The 21,609-nt window shown below is 41.1% G+C and overlaps 1 protein-coding gene and 1 long non-coding RNA gene across 2 annotated transcripts in view; one reads left to right on the top strand and one right to left on the bottom strand.

The window, feature by feature from the left end:
- Positions 1 to 17,424, bottom strand: part of LOC108784619 — a 21,689-nt gene extending 4,265 nt beyond the window's left edge. The window contains exons 1-3 of the long non-coding RNA XR_001941079.1: positions 17,413 to 17,424; positions 15,741 to 15,743; positions 4,229 to 4,237 (exon numbers count right to left, since the gene is read on the bottom strand). This is a non-coding gene — a long non-coding RNA (uncharacterized LOC108784619). The remainder of the gene's footprint in view (positions 1 to 4,228; positions 4,238 to 15,740; positions 15,744 to 17,412) is intronic.
- ACVR2B (activin A receptor type 2B) overlaps positions 1 to 21,609 on the top strand; it is a 150,589-nt gene that overhangs the window by 20,209 nt on the left and 108,771 nt on the right. The gene's annotated exons all lie outside the window — the stretch shown is intronic.

Here is a 21,609-nt window from a genome sequence, read left to right on the forward strand (position 1 = left end):
CCGAACAAAGTAGCCGTTTTGAAAAGCATGCAAAACAAAATCGGTGGCCTGCAAATGCATCAGGCAGACGTCACAACCATGTTAAATCTAAGCTCCAGGCAATCCACTCAAAGGATTTGTATTCCTGTCTATCCAACCCTGAGATTTACACAGCTCTGCAAAGCTGTACAGCCAGGCTAGTGGCCTGACTTTTTCTCTGCAGTTAGTGTTTAAACTTTTATATATATCTATAATTTTTTTTTTTCTTCACTTATGAACCCAAATCAAACAAATATACAGTGCATTGCTTAATTTTTTTGCCTGCTTAGAGACCATGTTTCCAAACAGCTTAAACTCACTCCAGTCCAGTCACTGTCCAATACCAGATTACAAGGGGGAACACAGTCCCCTTGCAGCCGTCCACTTACTAGCTTGGAGGAGGGGGAATGGGAACGTCTTGCTTTGCTGGGTCAGTGTGTTTGTGGAGGCACTCGTAGCTCACTAGCACACTCAAAGGTGGCTCCTCAGGACCCTGAAAGGGAAAGGAGCCACCCTAAGGGCCTATTCACACCAGTGCCCTTAGCACTACTTCTTTCAACCACAACACATGGTATTGCTGTACCGTGCGATTGGACATGATCAAGCACATTGCAGGCAGGAGGTGCGTTTGGGGTCCTATTCAGATGAATGGCAATGCAACGCACCTTCCGCACTGTTAACTCATGGTAGGTGTGCTGCGCAATACCGTGCGTTAATCGCTGTGTGAATATCCCGCTGCTGGAAGTGTTACCACCACCATTAGGAAGAGTCCACATTACGCAGCCAGTGACATGGACACCTGAAGATGGGCCCATCTTATGTAAACAGAAGAGGAGGCTGGACTCGAACCTCACCTCACTTTACTGCAGCTGTAGGTAAATTTAACCCCTTCGTGACTGACGACGTACAGTGTACGTCGCCAGCATCGGGGCTGTTTAAACAGACTCCCGGTGACTTTTGCCGCCGGGACTCTGTTTAAACTCGTAGAGCCGACTGTCGGCTTTACAACAGAAGCGATCCTGGCGACTTACCTGTCGCCAGATCGCTTCTGCGTCCCGAAGAAGGGGCCGCCCCCCCCCCCCCCCCACACCCCCTCCATTGTCACTAAATTTTGGGGTTTAATAAGGAGTTGCGCTAATATTGCGCAACATAAAAATTTTCAACTACCACCATTTTATTCTATAGGGTCTTGGCATTCAGAAAATATATAATGTTGGGGGGTTTTACGTCATTTTCAGGCCTAAAATGTGGAATATAACATGGGTGCAAAAATTGAAAAAAGGGCCTCAGTCATGAAGGGGTTAAAAAGGGATTTCATTTTGTTTTCTGCCAGCAGTCACTTAGGGGGTTGTGAGGAAGGGGTGGGAAGGGGTTTTACCCAGAATTGGGATTTAAATGTCCCTTCCCCGTCATGCTAGTCCAATACATTAATGTTTGAATCAAAAACTGCAGGCCTCCCCAGGTGTGCTGTGTTCCTGTATGTATTCCCAGGCTTAATTTCTATGTTTTTGTAAATTGCAGTCATTGTTCGAATGTTTTATCTTATACATGAGAAGCTGAAACTGGCAGCTAGCATGCTAGACAAATTACTGACATTTTCCCCGCCCTTCCTGTGGGGACAGGAAGTGATGGAAAATCTCTTCATTGTGTATTAACCTAACACTTTTCTTTCAGTAAATGGGGAAGATTTAGAACACCTCAGGCTTTCTCTGATGTCGACAGACATTAGGCCCCATTCACACCTGAGCATAGCGTGACCGAGTGTTGTGTGCATGCACATTTCTTTTCCACATTTTCCCTGAATGCACCACAAATAGGGTAAAGTAGTACATGTAGCAAAATATGCAACATGCATTCTTTTTTTTTTTTTTTTCAATGCACACAAACGTGGAGGAAAAAATGTGCATCTTCCTGGCCACGTTTAGGGTGGCATTAATGGTACTGGCACAGCAAGGTATTTTGTATTTTTTGCATGTTCCGTGAAGGCGTGTCAAAACGTACATTTTTTTTTCTGCCTTTTGATGCACGTACACGAAATACAATAGCTGGCAGTGGAAATTTCCTAAATCCTCGCTGTTTGATTTTGGATAGGGGACTGGATTGATTTTCGTGGGCTGAATGAGAAAATCGAAATATGTATGGCTGGCTTTAGTTTATTGAGAATCTAAAAAAAAAGTTTGGATGGTTGGCCTATAAAGCAATGAAAGAAGGCGATGTTAGCGACGCCTGTAATTCCCCCAATCTTCACACATGCCGCCTTGCCCTCTTTACACGTGGACATGTGGATCCTCGGACTTTCCCTGTAATGGCTCAGCCAGTGACATCATCCTGCATATAAGATGGTAATGGCCTGTTTCTTAGTGGCTTTTCATTGCTCACAAACATTTCTGTGTGACCTTTACCATTCTGTGTATTTTCTCCAGAACATATGATATATCATATGAAATTATATCCTTGTGTGCCCACAGCAATTTTCAGGGTTTCGGATAAAGTGATCAAGTCCTGCATAATTCATAAGCAGTTGCCATCTTTTGACAGCTCTACAAGTGATGACTGGGCTAAATTTTGCTGCCGTTGCCTGTTCCCCTGAAAAGTTTAGCCGCCCTTGGCTTTTTTCATTTGAGGGGATATCACATTTCAATTAAGCCGGCGAGATTCCGGCATTTTTTTTTTGGTGCAGTGTGCCCTGCCCCGCGCCGTGTAACTGTTGGACTGCCAGTCTCTAGCCCTGTTGGTTCTGTTGCACAGATACGCCAGCAGTTGCTGCAAACATATTTTCTCCTATAACAAAAGGATTCTTGTGTGATGGCTGCACTGTTTTCGGATTCCAAATTTGCTGCCGGCTTTTGTTTACATTGGAAGCGTTTTGCATCAGGAAAGTTTTTTTTTTTTTTTTTTTTTCAGCTGGCAGAATTGCAAATCCTGAGGCAATACTGTTTGCAAACTCCTTGCATGTAGCCAAAGGGTCTCTGTAAAGAAGGCCGCTTCAGTATATTTATAGCAGTTTGTCTCAGGCAAATAACACATGCCTTTTAGCTGAGCCATCTCTCGGCAGGTTGCTATGCCATTCAGGGGACACAGGGTGACTGTAGGACAGTGATGGAACAACACTCCTGACATGTTGCTGCATGCAAACACATCAGTTCGGTTTTTCCCGATGCGTGGGGTGTGTACAACTTGGTGGGACATTGCAGGGCTCAGGACTTCTGTGCAGAACTGTCTTGTAGAGAAATATACTCCTAAAGCCTCATGCACATGGCTGTAATAACATTGCAGATGTTGCTAGCAGTGGCTGGCAGAAAGGTCCTGCATAAAATAACACATGAAAAGGTCAGCAAAGTGTTTGCATTTACATGAGTATAGACTTGTTAAGTTCTACTCCCATAGCATTGTATTAAATTCACACACATCAGTGTGTACACATGTGCATGACCTTACATGCATTTATACACACTGATCAGACATTAAAGGAGAACTATGAGATGAGTGATTTCCGCTCCTCATAGTTCTAGCTGACCTGTGACAATTTTGCCACCAAAACAGCCCCTACCCATAGAGGCATGGACTCCACTAGACCTCTGAAGCTACCGTGTTTCCCCGAAAATAAGACAGTGTCTTATTTTTTTTTTTGCACGAAATAAGACACTAGGTCTTATTTTCGGGGGATGTCTTACCTGGCTGGGGGAGGACCGGACGAGGTCCCGGAAGGCGGCGTGCTGTTGCTGGTCCCGGTCCCGGCGGATGATACTACGCTTCCATCGTGCGTGCGGGTGTGTGGGCGGGAGCTGCGGCCGTCGGGCGTGTAGGCGGGAGCTGCGTCTGGCGTGTGGGCGGGGCAGAAGCTGCGGCCGGCTGCGGTGTGGGCGGGCCTGTGGGCGGGAGGGGAAACACGGTATGTTGTGGTATCTGCCACCAAGCTGTCAGTAGCAGATCTTTATGTCCTGTAAGTTGCGAGGTGGGGCCTCCATGGATCAGGCTTTCTCAGCACATACCACAAATACTCGATTTGGATTTAGATCTGGAGAATTTGGAGGCCAAGTCAACACCTTGAACTCATTGTTGTGTTCCTCAAACCATTCTTGAACTATTTTTGTTGGCCACATTATCCTTGTTCACATGGCCATTGGCTCCCAACCAAGTCTGCAGCTATGCTGCCCCATACACAATAAACTGTGATCCTCTGTGTGTTCAGACACCTTTCTATCAGAACCAGTATTAACTTTTTCGGCAATTCGAGCTACAGTAGCTCTTCTATTGGATAAGATTACGCGGGCGAACCTTTGCTCCCCATGTGGATCAGTGAGCCTTGGCTGCCCATGACCCTGACGCCAGTTCAGCGGATTTCCTTCCTTGGACCACTTTTGGTAGAATTATGGTCACATCGCAAATTGGTTTCCATAATTCTTGAGACTAGCAGATTAGACAAGACTCCTCATTCCGCTAAATTTTATATTTAGGACTGCAACATATTCCAACCCAGAATGATTTGAATTGGATGGGGGGGCCTAGAAAACTGTCAGTGGCACTAGGGACCGACATAAAAAAAAAAAAAGCAGGCTTAGAGCCTCTGATCTTGGTTACTAATGAATATACATGCAGTATATTGAGAGATTGTGTGAGTTGTCATGTTTTTCTGTATTTTCATATTACATCATGTATATTCACTTTTGGTAGGTTCTGACCACTGCAGACCTGGGAACATCCCACAAGAGCTGCCGTTTTGGAGTTGCTCTGACCCAGTCATCCAGCCCCCACAATTTGGCCCTCGTCAAAGTCGCTCAATTTCTTACACTTGCCCATTTTTTTTTCTGCTTCCAACACACCAACTTCAGGAACAACATTTTCACTTTCTGCCGATTTGTATCTCACCCACTTCCAGGTGCCATTGTAACAAAATGTTTTTCACTCCACCTGCACCAATTACTGTCTTTGTTTTGGGACTGCTTTGGGCAAGGCTGCCCAAAGGGACCCTGTCATCAACATACCTGCAAAAAGAAGACCATTTATTTCCTTTTGCGATAGCCAATTCCTTGAAAAGCCACTGCTTTACTTGTCACCGTCCTCTGGTTGGATGGATTAAATACCTGCTACAACTGCCGCTTGCTGTGTGGTTCCTCTCCCTGGCTCGTATGTCTTGTAGTGACGCACAAGAAATCACAGAGTGGTGGGGGAATAGATTATTCACACATGCAAAAGTGTGTGGATACTTGCAGGGAGCAGTGTCCCCGGAATATCCCTCTGCTTCCTCATGTCCTATACACTGTGTATAGAATGTGATGATTTACTAGACTTTTAGATTGCTGCAGTGGTGGGGGGAGAGATGCTCCAGGGACAGGTCTAGGGCCAAGCTGTCTTTGAGGATCAGGTGAGTATAACTTATTATTTTGCTCCCTAGACACAAATAAGCACTTAACCGTTGCATTGTGGTGGTAGCCTCACTGCAAGGGTTAATATTTTCCCGGGAGTTCCTCTCTAAGTTGGCCATACATTGAGCAAACTTCAACTGGTCCTTGATGATCCAGCTGAAATTTGACAGTGGATAGCCTGGTTTGCCATCATCCTTCGACTGAAAAATCATACCAGCCAGGTGGAAAATATCCGATCAGATGAGGTCACTGTTGAGGTATTTTGACAGCCAGCATTGCCGACTGTCAAAATACAATAGACGCAGCTGAAGATTCCTCCATCCACACTATTATTCATCTGTGATTTGGAGAAGTAAATGTAGTGAAGATTTTAAAAGCAGTTGCTAGCAGCTCTGGAGATATCTGTAGCCAAGTGAGTGTAGGTTTTGGTGGAGCCACTATGATATTGAGTTACATTGCAGATTGAGGTTGTCGCATGCAGTCTGCGGTTCCTTCTAGCGGTCTAATATTTTGTGGATCAATGTTCTTTCAAATCTGTATAAACAGACCGGCGTAAATCATCTATTTCCACAGCCTATTGTTTGCCTGTATTTTATTTTTGACCCTATGGCCTGTATACATTCTATAGGTCACATCGCAAATTGGTTTCCATAATTCTTGAGACTAGCAGATTAGACAAGACTCCTCATTCCGCTAAATTTTATATTTAGGACTGCAACATATTCCAACCCAGAATGATTTGAATTGGATGGGGGGGCCTAGAAAACTGTCAGTGGCACTAGGGACCGACATAAAAAAAAAAAAAGCAGGCTTAGAGCCTCTGATCTTGGTTACTAATGAATATACATGCAGTATATTGAGAGATTGTGTGAGTTGTCATGTTTTTCTGTATTTTCATATTACATCATGTATATTCAATGGTTAAAAACTTCTGCATTGCGCTTTACCTATTAACATTGAAAATGTGATGCTCTGTTAATTGCTAATATGCAATAATCTCGGCATAAATTATATTTTCATTAACGGTTACATTATAACTATATTTACCATAATTACATACAGCGACCAGTGCATGGTAACGAATCAGTGTTCAAGTCCAGAAAATTAATAGTACTGTAAAAGATTGTTTGTTACACTTGTTTTATTCTGATTCTTTCATTGTACTGAGCTGAGTCTTTGGCCCGGGTAGCCGTTTCTGGTTAAAAAGTCAGCAAATGCTCTTAACTGTGTTTTTTGGTCCTGACCTAATGCATGGAAAAAATATTTTTCAAATAACTTGCATTACCAAGGTGACATATGTTGCAAGTCTGCTCTGAGAAAGTGTGTTAAAAAAATGTAGCCATTTTTTTAGCATATTTGTATAGCTTTGTTATTGAAATGTAGGTTTGTTTTACAGCTGCCAGCTTTTTGATCCCAGTCATGTAATTAGCACTATGTCCCCTATTCAGCCTTTTCTAAGGAGACCCTCATCTGCTAGAGACATTTGTTCTCCTGTGTCTGTTGAAATGATTTGGACATCCTCTGCTCTGGGAACATTTGTTCTATGATATTGAAAAGTACCCTAATTGTGTTCAGTTGCGCCTCTAATTTCTTTTTCTTTTAAAGAGAATTTATCTGGTTCTCACAAGGTGCCAGTTTGTAGCTTACCCGGCTCGTATACTGTACATTTTTTTTCTTCTTTCAATCGTTTTTTTCCCCGGCAATCATTTCCTATGATCTTGATCATAAGTAGTTCTTCTTGCTCTACAACATTATGAGCTTGCAGAAAGGGCATCAACTCCCATACATTCCTTATGTGCAGTGAAACAAAATGTGATGGATAGCAAGACTCCATGGTTTATTTTGCAGTAAAAGTGACACTAAACTCAGGCGTTAAATCTTAAAAATGCATTCAGCTACCTCATCTATTTACAGAGATGTATCTTATTTGTATATCACTCAGCATTAGATTCTCAAATCATCTCTGAATCGGTGCTGACACTGTCCTTACTTCTGGAGGGGACTACATGTGTTCCCCATGGTCCGTGTGTGTGTGTGTGTGTGTGTGTGTTGTAAAGTATAGAAAAATGTCACCAGCACACCATAAGTTGAAAAAGCAAAATATTTTAGTGCCAATAGCTGTATCTCATTGGTCAAGCGCTTTTGTGGCCTCGCACGGTCCCCTTCGTCAGGCTTAGAGATAACCTTGTTGAAGGGGACCCTGCAAGGCCCCGAAAGCGCTTGCCAATGGGATACAGCTTGGCAATAAAATATTTTGCTTTTTCAACTTATGGTGTGCTGGTGACATTTTTCTATTCATGTGTGGCGGTGCCATCCGCAGTCATTGGCGGTGCCATCCTCATCAAGTGGCAATCCCGGTAAGGAGCGCGGTATGGTTCCTGTTTTCTGTGTTGTAAAGTAGCCACAGCTCCAAGCTCACTCATGATGGAGTACAGTATCTCTTGTTTAGTTTACTAATTTGTATTTAGATTGTAGTCCATTACGGGAGGGAGCTTGGAGCGGTGACTACTTTACAACAAACACAGGGAGCATGGGGAACAAAAGTAGCCAACTTCCAGAAGGAAGGACAGTGCCAGCACCAATTCAGAGATGATTTGAGGATCTACAGCTGAGAAATACACATGTAAGCTACATTTTGTGATTAGTTAAGGTACTTGAATTCATTTTTAAGATTTACCTCCTGAGTTTAATGTCCTGTTAAATACAAGTAGGGAAACTTGCAGTGTTCTAGCGGTTTGCTAAAAGTGGCAAGAGCCTGGAAAGAATATGGCAGCATTAAAAGCTAGCTCACTGGATCATCGGGAGGGAAGTAAAGTGAAGTAAATTACATTTACCTCCTGTATCTCTTAATCTGAAGTCTTTATTCTGAAAGTTAGGAACTAGCAGGAAGTTTAAAGGAACTATCCTCGTAATCTTACCTGTGATCTGTGAAGGGAAGCCAACACTCTTGGTAATCCAGAATGATCAAAAGTTGCTGAAGGAATCATACTGTTTTGTTATCCTGTGGCAACCAATCTAGCTTTCCCTACGATGGCTGTAGTGTAGTATGGCGAAATGAAAAGGAAAACCTGATTGGGTATGAGACATTACACCACTAATTTCAGATGTTCATGATTTATAAATCATAAATTGTTCCTCAGCTCAAGTATTTCTGCTCTGTCTTCATGGACCACATTTGTAGGTTAGAAGTCGATGTTTATGGGTGAGCAGCTTTATAAAGTAGTTTATATCAATTATTTTGCATTGGAATGGACCTGGGAAATGTCAAACATTTTTGGGCTTCTAGGAGAAACACTAATGGAGGAATGGTTTTGATAATGGTTGTATAGCCTTATGTCTATGTTGTTGTGGAAGTTCTACACTGCTGGCTTCTTTGTAACCTCCCTGTTCTTTTCTTCCTCTTCTTCATTTGACTTCTGCCTCTTCACAGCTTTGTTCTAGGATCTTCAACAAATAGATCCCATGGCTGTGTGCTGTGGTGGCCTTTTCTGATTTCAGTCCCAAAGAGCCTTTGTCCTTCTTGTAGCATTATCACAGTGGGAAAACTTATATTAGCATAATGGTGCTACAAGCAGATGGCCAGTAACATTAGAAAAGCGCAGTGCCCCCCGAAAACAGCAGATATTCCCAGGAGAATGAAGCAGTTTTACCCTGCTTCGTCTAATTAAAGAAGAAGAAAAAAACATTCTCAACTATCTGTCTCCAGTGTATATTACTAGACATAATGAATTGTCAGCTACTGCTTTGTGTGTGTCTTCAGATATTTTGTTGGTGCATCCATAAAATATCCATTTATCGTTCTTTTTAATGGTAACTGTCAAACTTACTGAATTAACTTAGCAGTGAAACAAGATAGATGTCTACTACAAAGGCCTTCAATCTAGGTAGATTGCTAAGGGCTTATAGACGCACATGAATTGTCGATCACAGCATGTATTGGCATTCACTGCCAGCTGGCGTGAGTTGTGAAGTCCAGCACTTTTTATTCAATCTGTGGACAATGTTTCTTTGCATTTCTCCTAAATAGCAAATGTGCATTGAGGGTTACCACCGCTCCCTAAAGCCTTTTGATAGGCAAAAGTCAATTTATTGAAATTAATTCTAATTTTTAGACTTTAGCTTCATAGTGCTCCAAATTACCAAATCTTATTCTTTTGGAAGATTGGGAACAAACTTGATAACTTACTCCTGCCAGTGTGACGGGTTTAGCTGTGAAATCTCCAATGTTCAGATTAAACAGCATTCTCGTTTACCCAATTGAGCATGTACCATCCTTTTTCATAATGTTTTTCCATTGTCTGTGGAAAATATCTGCAATCCATGTTTGGATTACCCAGGGATAAAATCCCCTGTCATGGTTTCTCACTGAACACTTATGCTTCAGCTGTCAAGTTGCAGATCATTGAGGTTCTGATGTAGAGAGACTGTAGAATTTGGGCTCTGGACAGTAATTAGAAATTTTCTGTTTTTTAGTTGAGAGGCCAATAAATGACACCGTTGAGTAATATTTGTTTTAATGAAATGCAGAAACCTTTTTAGCCTAACTAATTTGATGAATGCCCATTATTGTCTCTCTTCCACCCCCCAAATTACTGTAGTTATGGCATTTTTTTAACAGCAGTATCACAACTTTTGCTAAAAATAGTTGTGAATATGTAGTGAAGTTGAGACCAGTCACTTTCCAGCGTATCGTTGATTGGAATTTCAAGGTTCTGAGGAAAGGATATGAATGTCTGTCTGTTAGAGCAGCAGCTGCTCTCTGTCCATCAGGAAACCACATTTGGCAGTCCATGCTGTATTAATTAAACAAAAGATTCATTTCATATGGGCCTCTCTGAAGGATTTGATACTGGAATGTTATCTCCATTGAGAATGCCTTCCTTCTCTGTCTCCATTTTCCCCCCCTTCTCCCGGGGCTTGGTAAAACGTAATGCCATAATTTCATTTAAAAAATCAGAAAAAATCTTCAGGTCTATAGCAGCATGCCACAGTTGTATTGCTAATTACACACCATGATGTTTCTATTCATGTCTGGTGATGATGATGAATAGGGTTGCCACCTTTTTCTTCAAGCGAAACCCGAACACTCTAGCGACACGCAGACATTTTATGGGGAGAATGAGTCGTGGCGTGTTCATATGTAAATATCACACTTGAGACCAGTAGCCCCTATCCTAATTTTGGTTGCCCCTGTCCGCCTGACATCTTGTGTCCGGGTTTCTCCTGCCATGAAACCCGGACACGGCATTCAAAACCCGAACTGTCCGGGTGAATCCTGGACAGGTGGCAACCCTAATGATGAATGATGTGCAGAGCCATCCTCTTATGTCATGATTTGCATATGTGGGGCTGTCCTTTTATTCACAGAGATAAATTACACAAGACTGAGCTAAACTCACTCCCATGTCAATCAAATGTTCTTTGTGGGAGGTGGAAGGAGTTATCTTTGCACCTGGCCAATGAAATCTAGCTGGAGCAGTGTGGGTATGTGACTGAGAACAGAGCACATTGAAGTTTAAAAGATCAAAAGTAGTCATGTTTGCTAGGGCTGTATAAGGCTTACATGTTGCCACTTGGGCATCAAAGCTTTATCTTTACAGAAAACATAAAATAGACATATGCTTAGTCCAGGGCTAGTCAAATACCAAGAGCCAGGTAGCCAATAGTGCTTAAAAATCACAGCTGGCACCTAAAAATCCTTCTGGCTCATAGTGTGTGTATGACTGGCTCCTGAATTCCATAATAGTTTGTCCACCCCTGGTTTAGTCTTTGTTTATATATAAAAAAAGGCTTGTTTTGGCATTTCACATGTATGTGGGGAACAGACTTTGTGTGTATGTGTATGCACTACCGGTCAAAAGTTTTAGAACACCCATTGTTCCATTTTTTTATTGAAATTTACGCAGTTTGATGTCTCCGTGTGCTCTGAAAATAAAGCATAGAACAAATAAACAATTGGAAATTTTCTTTAACAAAATATAATCTACATTTTTGACAACTCAAAGTAGCCTCCTTTTGCAGATATAACAGCCGAACACACGTGGCATTCTTTCTCCAACAGAAATCAAATATTGTTTGGGAAGTTCTTCCCAACACTGTTGCAGAAGTTCCCACAAATGTGTTGCACTTGTAGGTTGCTTTTCTTTCACCCTTCTGTGCAGTTCAACCCAAACCAGCTTAATTGTCTGGAGACAGTGCTGCCTCTTCCATGATTTGAAGCGTACTGTCTTGTTCTTTTCTTCTGAGGTAGTTCTGACACAACGTGGAGGTTATGTTTTGGATTATCTTGGTGTAGGATGAGCCCCTGACCAGAGGGTATTGCATGGTGCTGCAAAATTCTGTGGTAGTAGATTTGTTTCAGGATGGCACACCTATTCTGTGCAAGTTGCCGACTCTGTATCCAACAAAAAGCCCCAGACCACCGCGCTTCCTCCTCCATGTTTGACAGTTGGTCTTTTATTTTATGTCACCTCTGGCAGTTTACTGCGGGGTCACGTCGGGTAAACAGACACCAAACATGTCGAGCATTAAAATTGTGCGCGCCCGCAAAATCGCAGCAGCTAATACAAGCGATTGGGCGTCTCTAGAGATTGGCCGGGAAGCTACTCGGCCGGCTCCGGCATAACGAGAGGACGAGCGGGTTTTTCAAGTCGTGTGTGTGTATGTATGTATATGTGTGTTTGATATATATATATATATATATATATATCTATATATATATATATATATATATATATATATATATCAATCTATATATATCTATATATATCTATATATATCTATAAATATAATCACACATACTGTAAATATGTGTGAATATTTTGTCAGCCAATGCATGATTTAGAAAAATTGTCGGTGCTCGATTTTACAGATGCTTTTCTACAACAGTTGGCTAGCTGCTTTCCTAAAGTGACACTAAACTCAGGAGTTAAATGCATTCAAGTACCTTAACTAACAAACATGTATTTTACTTGTGTATCACTCGGCTGTAGCTCCTCAAATCATCTCTGAATTGGTGCTGACACTGTCCTTCCTTCTGGAGGGTGGCTAATTTGGTTCCCCCTGGTCCCTGTGTGTGTGTGTGTTGTAATGTAGCCACCAAGCTCACTCCTGTGATAGACTATAACTTCAATATGAATCTAGTTCTCCCCTTAAGTTGCCTATACTTGCCTGTAGAGTATATGCTGCTCGGAAGTATGTGGTAGGGGGAGTTGTTATACCTTTTGACTTTGCTCTGTATGGGCAAAGGAAAATGTTCACTTTGTTCCATATTTTGGGCTTCTGAATGCAGGAGCAATGAAAAAATGTACTGGGTCTGAACTTTTGACCAAAGTTTCCTAGGAAAAAAAACAAATACAAATGCCGCTTAATGCATATGAAATTCCTTAAAGCACATGCAAAATATACACATTTCCAGAACGATTGATGTGAATGGGGTCTAAGTAGGTGTTTCTGGCAGGTCACAGGCATTTACATTAATGATCAACTTCAGCGAGTGAAGCTCAAAGAGCCTGTTGCATTTTAATCTTACAGTATTAAAGCGTTTACCAAAAGCAATATCATTTGAACTTTAATCCTAATCACCCGACAGATACCTATATATTTATTTAGTTTTTTTTCTTGAAGAGATAACAGATGGGAGCAGTAAATCATTGCCTTTTCATAAGAATGCTAGTTAGAGCCAACATCAATGGATGTCAGTCATTAAGTGTAATAAAACTTTAAATCTCCAATACTTATTGCACAGATGTTTGAGTCCACTTCAGATTCCTGTACATACAGTATATTGAAGCATTTGGTATGAAGACATGGAATTTTAGACATTGCTGCACAATCCTGTCTGCGTCCTCCCGGAAGGAGGAATTGACTCCTGGTTGTACTTTACTTGTCTCTTCTCACAAAAAGGTTGTCGGCGTCCATTCTCATAAAACCTTGTATTGGTTAAAGTGAATGCCCTTGACAATCATTTTTTTTTGCTTTTGCTTTTATCTAGAAGCTATCGGCGCATCACTATGAATCTCAGCAGGGAGCATGGTAAATTGCCGGTGTAACTTTCACTGAGCGTTGATATGATCATACCGTTTTCCTTGACAACACTTCACAAATAAAAACAATTTGTGATCATTCACGGTGACTTTTTTTCACTCTTTTAAACTACTGTTGGTCAGAAAAGAAATCGGAATTGTATTCTAAACATCATGCGGTTCCTAGACACTTTCTTTTATGTTGCAAATGATCATGCATGTTACAACAATTGCCATACAGTATTCTGTGCACGGCTGTGGGCTCTAGATGAAAGCTTCTCTATATTCGGGTGGCCATAAACATCTGATCCCGCTCCCTGGTCGACAGCAAGATGCAAGGTCTTCTGACTGTCAAACATGCTTGTTAAGGTACACAGAGATCAGAGAGTGGAAAACTTTGCTTGTTGTAGTTGCCAAGTCCGAAGTTCACTCGTTGGGGTCTCACTCTTTCTGCTGCTTTCTCTGTGATGTAAAGTAAGTTGCAAATCCACTAGGGGGCACATATTAAGGCTCATAATGATCTTTCAGTTTTGCGGGGTCTCAAGCAGAGAATTTCTGCTTATTGAGTTTTCAAAGACAGAAGCAGATGGGTCATTTTAAGCTTTCAAGCATCTACAAGAAAAAGAGGAAATATGTATTTTGGCAGAATGACCCTGTAAATGGTCTGTGCGCCAATTCATATCCACTTCAACCTAACTTTAATGATCAGATCTTTTGAAGTGGAACTGTAATAAAAAAAATTGTTTCATAAAGCATTTATAAAAAAAATCGAAATAGTCCTAGAACAATTATCTCTAACTTGAGTTTACGGTTCTTTACACTTGTCACTCTTACAAAAAGGAGATTACACAAAGTGCACTTTGTCAGTTAAGTGATGTTCATTCATAGTCCATTGTGCAAAATGATACGCTTACGTTGCTCAGCGCTGGTCAATCCCAAGGGGTAGCCCATGGTCCCTAAAAATGACAGTCGGTGCATAGTTGTTGTCAAGGGAGCTGGCCCCTGTATTGGAAAAACTGACTCCTGTATTCCGTATTGATTTGTCCACCCTTGGCCTAAGCTTGGCTCATGGAATTCTAGATAGCCGATAATTGAAAGCAGAATGCAAATCTAGGGACTCGTCTAAGTTCTCATCTGTCCTCTCTACATTGTAGACACATGCATGCCTAAAAAGCATTTTGTGGTTCTTGGCTGACCGTGAACAGGAAAACTTTTAACAATCATGAATTTGATGGAAATGCTTTCCTTGTTCATTTCTGATGTTATGATGCAGACTTTGACGAGGTATACAGGTGAAACTCGAATAATTAGAATATCGTGCAAAGTTCATTTATTTCACTAATGCAACTTAAAAGGTGAAACTAATATATGAGATAGACTCATTACATGCAAAGCAAGATAATTCAAGCCGTGATTTGTCATAATTGTGATGATTATGGCTTACAGCTCATGAAAACCCCAAGAACCCCAAATCCACAACCTCAAAAAAGTAGATTATTACATGCAATCAATAAAACAAGGATTGTACATAGAACAATATTGGACCTCTGAAAAGTACAAGCATGCATATGTACTCAGTACTTGGTTTGGGCCCCTTTTGCAGCACTTACTGCAATTACTTTTGCACGATATTCTAATTATTCGAGTTTCACCTGTACATGACTTGTGCTACAAGAAGCTAAGATTACTGGGTCTGATTGTGGAGAGTAAGTCCATGTACCCATATACTTACAAAGAGCCAGTCATTCATGTAAAAACATTAGAGGTTGGTCTATTGTGCTGTAACCTAATTGATTCTTTTCTATTCCCACCTTTCTTGAAAGTTCTGTAAAATAAAGGAAAGGGGGGGGGGGGGGGGGCGCGCGCGCAACTGCATGTGTTTTAGAAAAGTCAGACTTTTGCTTAACTCAGTGGAGACATTATTGGCAGTGAACAAAGTATATTTCGTTTCACAGTTCTAGACGTTAGCTTTCCATGGAAATCTGAGGCTGATATTATATCGCCCTTATCCTGGGCAGTAGAGGCCCCAAGAAAGACTGAGCCGTACTGAATGTGCTTACTGAGTTTTGGTAACTGACGACCAGTTCTCTTTAAACTACTTGGGAAGTTATTTCCTGAGACTAAGCAAGTTACTTAGAAAAATAAACGCCAAATGCCTCCTATGATTTCATTATACTTGAAATATGTTTTGACATATGTTGTCTTTAATAGGTAAAAAAAACTCATAAGCTCAATTCAAGTTAATTTCCATTTAAACTGTTTAAAAGGTTAAAAATCACAGTCTCAACATTACCGCATTCAAATACTACATTTATCTTGTAGGTACATACACCTACTTTTTGCATCAGCTGTGCTAAATTGTTAAAAGTACTCCGTATTGTAACTGCTATGCAAACTCCATTACATTCTTGCAGGAAAATAATACATGAAATATAAAAAATAGCAGCTGGGCTTCAAGTGAGTTGGCTTTAAGTTAATTTCGTTGTATGTACATTACCTCCAAAACGACAACCACTTAAACTTTTGCTACTGAGCTTTTATTGTAATGTCTGCAAACTTCAGTGGTTTTAAACTGCATGGCAGAACTGCAGCACAAAACAAAGCAAGATGTTTTTGCACATGGGAGTGTGGGAGCAGTACCAGGTGTACTTATATGGTTAGGCTGTCTTCTTTCATACAGGCACGTCACTATTGTTTAAAAGATTGACATGTTTAAGAGATGAAGCTACAGATCAGGGGCAGCCAAACTTCGGTCCTCCAGCTGTTGTGGTGTTGAAGTGATCATTACTGAACAGGCTATATTCTCCATTTGATGGGGAAATAAATCTAAATGTGACATTTAGTAAACCTTCTTAGTGCTCTACCTGAGGTTTTGCTATATGTGCTGTGTTGCACTACCTGAACAGTTAAAGCGGCATTAGTTATCTCAAAACATCTAGTAAATGCTGCCACATAGTTCTGAAAAACGATTTCAATTTTAAGGCTTTCAGTGGCCATACATTCTTACAACTGCCAGCAGGACCTTTTAAGTGATGCATCATGCATACCAAATATAGCTGACAGCAGGATAAAGGGTCACCCAATGTTATTATCTTTTAAAAGCCCTTTAACGGCAAACAAACATTAGCTTTGTGGACGCATAGTTATTTTGTATGTATTTTCAATAGCGTGGTCTGGACCAAAAATTAAGATAAATATGGAATATTACATTTGAATAGTATGTGTTTTGCATATGCAGCCAGCAGTTGGATTTCTTGGCTCCTAATAACCTGTTTTTCAGGGTTTCCTCATTTCCTTTGTTGATAAAATCCATACAGAGCTCAGTAGCTCAAGGAAAAATTGAAACACTTGAGTCTCGAGTCAAGACAGTGACTCCTCTTTTCATAAGTCTCTTCTGATGTTTTTCCATTTACGTGTACAGTGTTCTGTCACACATAAACATAGCACGGATATGCCCCAAATTACTGTATTGTGAGGTTGACTTCAAAGAGCTCTGAAAAGTGATGAGGCCTCTCTTTTGTTCCTCCCAGAGGCCATGAAGTTTAAATAGTCTTATCTTAAGGAGTCCCTATAGTGACGGTTTCCAGCCCAGTAGCCAAGCAGATTACAGATTTTTAAGAATTGCAAAGGGCATCATTTGTCCATCTGCCATCTTCAGTCTGATCGAGAAATTACCTTTCTGTGAATGCTGTACATAAATGTATTGGCAAAACGATTTTGGAGGAAGAATAAACCATCGAGATTGGGTGTCATAGAACAATTGCTATTGCTTTACTGAGGTTAGTCCAGAGCCAGGGGTGTCGGATCAGTTCATGAATGTGAATGGGCAGCAGAAATGTGTTTTCATGTTTGTCATGCGTGTAAAGTAGTTGTCATCCTACTGTCTTTTCATGTCTGAGTAACTAAAACCCTGTTTGGTGGCATAATGTGATAGATGATTTTCTGATAGACCTTTAACTGACTAAAGAGCACCCGCAATTTTAATTTGGTCTGTACAAGCTTACATTTCACAAAAAGCTTGGGTGCAAAAATTGCAGATCAGGTATATTTAACTACCTACAATGTTCTAAGGGCACTCAAACATGCAGACACCATACCACCCTCAGGATCAGCAGAGGAGAGCACAAGCCCACAAACCTTTTAGTGTAAATGTTATGGAGAGAGAAAGTGGGTAGACCTTGGAGTGGGTGCTGGCCCAAATTCAGATAAACAATATTGACCTGAAATGTTCAGCAGCAGGTGGCCTGCAGGCTCAGGGGCCAACCACAGACAAGGTCTAGTCCTTTAATTTGTGGCTCAATTTGGAGTCCGTTACATCAAGTCTACGGGAACCTGTAGCCATCCTCGTAAATGTTTAAGATCGGGTTTCCCAAATTAGTTAGTCAGATCAAGACATGATACAGAATGAGGATACTGTTTTACTTGTTACATACATGTTTAAGTAGCCTTTATAACAAGATGCATTATTAAAAAGTTTTGGATGTCTCATAGCAAACAAGTGTTTTTGTATCATCAATTGAGGGAGCTTGATGGCATTGAGCAACATATGGTTAAATTGCTGACTATAGCAGAAATGGAAACTAGGCACAAATAAACTGCAAGCCTGCCACTTTAAAGTTATATCACCTCCCAGATTGCCATTTATGCTTGGTATCCAAAGGAGAATGGATGTTTCCTCCTCTCTGCTAGAATTTTTTTCTCTTGATTTTGGAAGATTTACTTCTAACATCAACTGATGCTGGTAGGTTCATGCCAGATATTTAAAATCCTGAAAGTCTCTTTAGTTAGCCAATGAGTGAATGGTAGATTTCTACTGGATATTTTACATTCTGGAACTCCAATCCATCAAGTGCAGGTTTTTCAGTTTTCCATACTGGTGTTACCTCTGTGATGGTTCTGCATTCCCAGCAGTAATGGCCCAATCTGTGTTCAGCTATCACAGGACTCTACATTTTAAGATCAGGCAGTATTTGTTTGGGCATGCCTTGCTGGGTGTCGAGGACCATGGCTATAGCATGTTAAGAGTATGTCCAGTTTCTGGTTGCACTGGGGATTCTTCATGTACTGCAGCCATCTCGTGTAGCATTACTGGAGAGGATAGCAGTTAGTATACACCAGAAACGGCAGTAGTAACAATGTAGGGGACTAGGTCTTCCCTCCCTTTGATTATTAATGGGCAATGTTTCTGTGCAGACAGGTGGGCAGTGTTTTTTTTTTTTTCTGACCCAAGCTTCTGTTTTGAGTTCCCTGCCGCTTGCATTTCAGGCCAGGACTCTTTCTTGATGACAGTTTTATTTGTGCACTTGCGCTTGCCCACTAATGAGCGCTCTGGCTGCTTTACGAACGCATTCTGCTGGCTCTTACATCTATCAGAAGTGCATTATACAGCAGAGATGTGTGCATGCCCACACAGCTGGTGCTGCCTTCTACTTGCTGCAGGTTCTGAAATGCCCAAGGCAGCTAACTAGGGACATGCATGGCTGCTCTTTTCCTACTCCATAGCTCGGAGGTTTTTTCACTCTTCTGAATCTGTCAAAAATCCTCTAGAGTCTAGAGGACTTAGATGCTGTGTCTCTTCTTTTCCAAACGCCAATTAAAGCACCAAAAGGAAATTTTATTTGAGGCTGTGCATTGTTGCGTCACCTACTACAGTGTCTTGCCTTAGTTCCTAAAGGAACTAATCTTTGCAGCATCTTTGTGCTGCAAAGATTTTCCCTCTGCATCACCAATGTAATATATTTTATTTACAAAAAATGGGATTTCCCATGACAAGCAATCCCTTCCCCTAAATGGTTCCAGATAGTCAGTCTGTCCCTGTAAAAAAATGGCCTTCTCCTGAGTCTGACTCTCCAGTGTCTCATCTTAACAAGGCTCTGTGTATGGACTTCAACGGTATGAAGACACATTAAGCAAGTTTGTTTTCAGAGATAATCCAGGAAGCCATCGCACTCCTGTCCTATTTTCTCCACATAGAAGAATAAATGGGTACAATGGTGTTAACGAGTGGCAGCATAGAAAGGATTCGGGGTCTCGCAGGATCCCCTTCAGGCACAGCATGTGATGATTCATGCTCTGCCTGAAGAAGGGGATCCTACGAGACACCGAAACATTGCAATTTATGTGATTTGCTGCATGTCTGTCAATAAATAGATTGAAGAAAATAGGTCACCAGCACTCCATAAGTTAAAATGAATGAGTCCTTTTAATGGACAATGATGTCACAGAAATCCCGGGATTTCTGTGACATCATTGTCCATTAAAAGGACTCATTCATTTTAACTTATGGAGTGCTGGTGACCTATTTTCTTCAATCTTGTGTTTTGCACGGTGCCATCCGTGAAGTTACTTCGAGCACCATTTATTTGATTGTTGGCCGGGACTGCTGAAAGGTGTGCGGAGGGCACCTCCATCAATTGTGTCAATAAATAGACACATTTGGAGTGCCAGTGTCAATATTCCTATGTTTTCAGAGATGGGGACATCATCTTTATAAAATCATGATAGCTTATGTGGCTGTTTTTAAAATGCATAACATGTTATTTAATAGTCAAATAATTACTGTATATTTGCGTTTTGAAAACCTGAGTAAAATAACATTAATTATCCCTACCTTGAATAACAGAAGGAGAGAAAGGCCAAGAATTTCGTTTTATCCACAGATCATATACGTGAAAAGAGCAGATAGCTGGAGCAATAAATGGCTATGTGGATACATAGATAGTTTGATGGACTAAGAAATGTTAATATACAGTGACAGGTTGACTTCAGGAAAATGTAGCTGTTGTTTACTCTAATGGCAATCCTTGAAACTACTCTAACTGCAAGACGGGTAATTTGACCGTGGTCATTCAGTCTGCACCTCATTTTATCCACATTGCGTGCTTTTCAAATAAGGCAATTTAAGTAGCTGCCAATCAACAGGAGGACTTTAGAGTGAAATTCCAGCTGGAACTAGTTTTGTCCAATTCCTTTTTCACTTTAGAAAATAGTAATAGTTGTGCAAAGCTGATGAGTGTAAGCACTGAGACGCTGTGATAATTTGTACACACAACATTGAGTTTCACTGCTGCCTGCTACAGTGCCAGCAGATGCCATCTGAAATACATTCACCATGTTTCCGTCAATCTCTCTGGCTTTCGTTAAGATGTCCTCTTGAAGTATATTTCAGCTTATCTTTAAAGGCTGCTAAATTAGAGTGTCTGGTATTGTATATAAAAGAGCAGTCCACATCACCTACCTTCACTTGTTTGAACACCCCTGTTTATAATGTCCCTTAGCACAAGCTGCTGCAGTTAACTGCATGCACCATGCAAAGCCACCCTGACCTGATGTCTGTGGTGTATGCTGGAAAATTGCTTCATGACTGGACCGCTTTATGGCTTAACAAATTACTAGAATGAAGCGATAACATGTTTGTATAATTACAGTCGAGGGAGGAAAAGAAAATGCGTGAATCCAATGGAGATTTCTGCTTTTGATCTTAATTTAAGAATGATTAACATCTCATTTAAAGCCTAGCTCAATCCAACACTTTTCTGTTTGGGTAGAGTAGAGAGATGTTAGAAACTCTATCAGATTCTTATTGCTGTCTTAGGCCTCATTCACAGCTATAGTTTAGGTGCGATTAGGGATTCCTGCATCAGGAACCTGCGATCTCCTGCAGCATGAATCCGTAATATCCTGTTTACAGGCAGCAGCTGTCACCTGTTAAGTTAATGATCGGTTGACAGCTGCATGTATTCGTATGTGATAAGATTACATGCGGTTAGGAAGCGATCACTATCTTGTCTGCAGGGATAGTGATTGATTCCTAACCGCATGTAAACGTATTACAAATGATTACATGCAGTGTACCACCCGATCATTAACTTGAATTAAAATGTAGGTGTGAATGGAGCCTAAGTTCCTAACTTGGAGATTGACAATCGCTACTTACAGTTACAGGGTTTCAGACGGACAGGATATAGTGGGAAATCTAGTGAGTACGTAGAAGCAAATACACTTTTTTGTAGACTTTGGCAAGTAGTAGTGGTAGAACCTCTGCTAGGTTTTGTTGTCTATTCCTCCTGCCCTGTTGACTCAGGTCCCCCCCACCCCCCATCTCTTATCCTGATGTCACAGGAATACAAAATAACGGGAAATATCGCTGATTGAGTCATAGACGGCAATAAAACCAAGAAGCTGTAAGCAGTGTGTTAAAC

Source organism: Nanorana parkeri, unplaced genomic scaffold, assembly GCF_000935625.1.
Source record: "Nanorana parkeri isolate BGI_ZX_2015 unplaced genomic scaffold, ASM93562v1 scaffold121, whole genome shotgun sequence".
In the NCBI taxonomy this organism is placed as follows: Eukaryota; Metazoa; Chordata; class Amphibia; order Anura; family Dicroglossidae; genus Nanorana; species Nanorana parkeri.